Source organism: Humulus lupulus, chromosome 1 (genome assembly GCF_963169125.1).
Source record: "Humulus lupulus chromosome 1, drHumLupu1.1, whole genome shotgun sequence".
In the NCBI taxonomy this organism is placed as follows: domain Eukaryota; kingdom Viridiplantae; phylum Streptophyta; class Magnoliopsida; order Rosales; family Cannabaceae; genus Humulus; species Humulus lupulus.
The window spans coordinates 262,067,345-262,072,385 of record NC_084793.1 but is presented as its reverse complement, the minus strand read 5'-3'; positions in this window follow the sequence as shown (position 1 = coordinate 262,072,385).

Here is a 5,041-nt window from a genome sequence, read left to right as displayed (position 1 = left end):
CATTGGAAAAGATTTATGCTTGTTGAAAAAAAATATTTGAAGTCCCAACCACTCTAGAAATCATTGATCAATTGTTTGAGGTGAAATCATAAGTACACATGATTAGGAAGATGATTAAGGCAGTTATTTGGATCGTTTGAGCCGTTCAAGCCAACCTATTATATGAGAATCCCTAGTTTCCCATGTTTGAGCCATGATGACTGTTACTTTTCTTCTATGAACCGAAATTTTTGACCCTATACGTCATTAAAAAAATATTTCTTTTTCTAACCCATTACACCATGGTTATATATATATATATATGATTTTCGATCTTGTGGGATGGTTTGTTAAAAAACAAAGAAAGGGAAATACTTATGGGTTATTTGTTTGGTTGTAATTTTTGTATGATCTCCATTTCTCTCCTTGAAATATTATTAAAAAAAAGAGGAAAAAAAAACAAAAGAAAAAAAATGATTTGCAATGAAAAAAAAATTCTTATATGCAAATTTTTCAAAAGTATAAGTGTGGGGGAAATAGTGAGATCATTATGGAAAGAAGAGTAAGGAAAAAATAGGTATTTCTTGAATTGTACGGGAAAATTTGGGGCAAGTTCAAAGAATGAAATTGATGTATGCTATGGTGTGATTTGAGCTTAAATGTATCTTTCTCATCTACCCTTAACCTTAGCCTTACATTACAAGCCTATAAAGACCCTTTGATATTTGATCATTGTGTGTTTATATTAGTGGAGAATGATTGGTTAATGTCTATGGAGTGGATGCTTTTCATTGAAAAACATTTTGGTATATAAGGACTGATTTAAAAGAAAATGATTTGGCAAGTATGGATTAAATTTGATGCATTTGAGTTGGTGTTGTGATTAATTGCTTAGTAAATTATTTGTTGAAAATCAAATGGTGAATTACATATGGAGTTGAAATTCTAAAAAGTATGAAAATCTGATTTGTTTTGGAATTACTTATTATTGTGATTCTCAGAGACATTCAAGCTTTTGACAAGACCTTTGTTTAGTGAGTCTAGATTAGTTTGTATTATTTTCATTTTTAGTTTTTTTTTTATTTTAGTGTTTTGCTAAGGGACTAGCAAAATTCAAGTGTAGGGGAATTTGATAAGGTAATTTTTATATTAATATTTGATAAGTTTTTCCATGCTTAGATGGTGTTATGATAGCATTTTTAGTAGATTTTACTTAGTTTTGTGACTCTACAACATATTTTCTACATTGCATTTTATGATGATAAATATGATATTTTGATGGCAAGTGTAGTTAAAATGAAGTTTTAGGAGTATTCCAGACTTTCGGGGATTGAAATGTTGAAGTGGCGGCAACGTACAAGCTATCTAAGGTCAAGAATTGAAGAAATTGAAGATAGGTCGCGACTCATAAAATTTAGGCCGCAACACTTTAATTGGAATTGACGTTTCAGTTTTTTATGTTCTAGACAAGCCACTGTTAAGTTTTTTCAGGCCGCTGCCTAGTGAGTCAGGCCGCTGCTCAGTTTTTTCAGGTTGCTGCTTGCATGACCAATTTCTGCACAAATTTTGTTTTAGGTCGCGGCGTGAATTTTCCAGGCCGCGGCCTGCGACGTCGTTTTTAGATTTTTAATTACTTTTTAATTAGAATTTAATTGAGACTATACATGATTATTAGGGTTAATTTTAGATGAAGTTTTTTATTAAGGTTTAGGAGAGAAAAAGACTCATAAAAGGCTGGAGAGAAGACTACAACACTATTGTTCATCAATCTAGTTTCTTTTCTTCCCTTAATCTATTTAATCTTAATTATAATTATGTTTGTGATTATGATTATTGTAATGCCCCAAATTTCCTAATAAGGTTTAGGACCTTGATTAGGAGGCCGAGAGGGCCATAATTGATTTATTATGGTATTTAATGATTATATGCATGCTTACATGAATTATATTATTATATGATGGTGAATGCATGCATATGGGAGTATTTATTATTATAAGGGTATTTTGGTAATTTGGTCGCTGTGGGCGTAATTGTGTATTTTAGGTGCATGGTTGTGATTAATTAATATAGCCACATTATAAGGTGGATTGGTTCGAGCTATTCGGCATGAGACGATCATGAGATGTAAGTGTTCGGTCTAGTCATAACGGGTTTAAGTTCAGGGCTCGGGGTGAGTCTCAGGGTCATTTTGATGACTAGAGCATTACCGGGAATTAAAGGGTAATGGGATATGATTTATTGGTATTTGGGAATATTGAGAATAGCGGGGATTGGAGAGCGTTAATTATAATTAACGAGATAGGCGGGAAAGGACAATTTTACCCTCGGAAGCCTTTAGAAGGATTTATTTGGCCTAGGGGTATTATGGTCTTTTGACCTTAAGGGTTTATATCAGCCTTTGAGTGTTTAGAAGGCTGTGGAAAACAGAACAAAACAGAGACTTATCTCCTTCTCTCCCGTACAAGTTCTCCTTCATTCTTTTCTTTGAATTTTGAGAGCCCAAATTAAGGAGTTAAGCTAGGGAATCAAAGGTGGGAGCTTAGGAACTTGGTTCAGCCATTGAAGGAGGTTCAAACTCGGGTTTGAGGTAAGTTCAGCCATAATTTTCTGGTTTATACTCTGTTTTAGTTTAAGATTTCAGCTTGTGAATTCTTGGTGGTTAATTGGAATTAATGGGAGTTAGGTTGATGTTTGATTTGGGTTTTGATGTGGGTGAGTTGTTGATAATGTTTAGTGGTTGAATTGGGTGTTAGGTTGAGGTTTGGGACTGGTTTGAAGGTTTGGTTTCGAGGAGAAATGCAGGGGAAGCAAGCTGGTGGCTTGCTGGTTTGCGTAATGTGCCGTGGCCTGTCTATGGTGTGCCGCAGCCTGAGTGTGTTTCTTGGAAGAAATATGCTTCTGTCTGAGGGTGACCCGCGACATGGCTGTGGTGAGCCGCGGCCCATCAGGGCATTTTTGGCCAGAATAGGGTTTTTGACTTAGGGATGCTTACCATAGGCCTCGGGGTTGATCCTACTACTTGGTTAAGTGTGGATTGATGTTCCGGAGGCTAGATATTGGTTCGGGAACTTATGTTGATCATTTTTATTGATGGTATCCTATATTTGGTTATGACTAGGTGGCCGCTAAAGGACTAAAAGTTGATCGTTTTCAAGGGTCGTTCTTTTAATCATTCTAGCTCGACTCTGAGGTAAGAAAACTGCACCCTGTGTATATGTGACATGCATGGCTGTTATTGATGCATGTTGGTTGATTATTGAGTATGACATGCATGGCTATTCTTGATGCATGTTGGTTGATTATTGAGTATGACATGCATGGCTATTCCTGATGCATGTTGGCTGACTATTGAACGTGACATGCATGGCTATTATTGGTGCATGTTGGATTGTTGAATATTATGCATGTGATGCATGAGAAACATGTGATTAGGACATGCTTTGAGTACTGATTATGATATTGTTCAGAGCTTGTGTCTCTGGGTTTGTGCATGGTCCTAATTGTATTAGTACTTGTTAAGTAAGCATGCTGAATACCTTGTCTATGGATATTGGATATGTGACATATATTTGGTGGCATGACTTACCTGTGTATGGCACTGACTTATTAGTCAGAATCGGCAATGGTGTCAGATCCATCTGTAAAGCTGTGACTTATTAGTTAAGTTCACAACGGGCTGAGCACTGGTCGTGTTTCACTGACCCAAGAGTCAGAAATGGCAGAGCGTTGTGAACGCTGGGCCAAATGAAGATTAGATCTAATCGAGGTTGGCATTGAATGACCCATATAGGGTATTAATGCTGGACCGACCGGAAGGTCAATGAGAACTATAAGTGCTTGCCTGGTCTAAGACCAGATGATCACAGCCAAGGTATATGACCTCGGTAACTGTTTGTCACATGGCTTGGGGACGCTGTCCTTAGTTACGACTCTAGAGTCGGGAGGATGGTTGTAGAGTCCAAGAACTTTACTTAGCTAAGATAGATAATAGTATGATAGTATTTATAGCATTATCTTTGTAACTGTGGATTTTTGGTTCAGACCGGGAATTATTTGGACACTCATAGTAGTACTTATAGATTTTCTAAGTTTAACCTATAGTTTAAGAATATTAAGTATAACCTAAGGTTTGATTATATGACTGATATTAAGGATAATATTTGTTATACTATAAGGTTTAGATATCAACCAATAGGATTTTAAGCACATGTTATGAATGGTGATTAAGGATTAAGTATTTTTGAGGATTAAATTTAATAAGGAGTAAAGTTTGAATGTTATAGGGTCAGTCAGCATCTTTGAATACGTTGAGGGCTTAGTCAAGGCTGTTTACTCCATTCAAACTTAGCTAAAAATGTGTAATTTCATGTTTAATTATTCAGCGTGTGCCGATATATCACAGCTATAGGGGGCGATATATCGCAGCACGTAGATACGGAAAACACGAATCGATGCACGATCGCCTCGGGAACAATGGTCCAGGCGATATATCGCCTATAAGGGGCGATATATCGCCTCGTCCAGCATAAATTCAAACACTTTTGAATTCATTTCCTTTCAGCCATTCAAACTCCTTCAACAGTCCAGCATCTTTTGAACGAGTCTTCAGCCTCTGCTGAACGATTATTCAAATGATTTTCACCTAAAAAGCCATTATTTTTATTCAAGTAAAATCAAGATACTTTCATTCCCAAACTCTATAAATAGGACCTAGTACCCAGCCATTTATCACCTTTTACTCTGTTATCCAATAAATTAGCATTTGTGACGTGGCAAATAATCTCTTGACACGTGGCTGACACCTGGAGCGTCTGCTAGAGTATCGACCAGGAGACACACCAGAAGCAGGACAGACCTGTCTTTACCACGACCAGACTGGTCGGTGGTTCCGTTGGCAAAACAACATTTATGGAAAGATCTTATGTATCCCGAATTTATTTCATGCAATCTTTTGAATATCCCATGATTCAAGGGATAATATCTGTAACAATATTGGGCAACCCTCCATGAGCCTATAAAAAGCAGGAGATGGCTCAGGGGAAGGGACTTTTGGAGCCCAGAA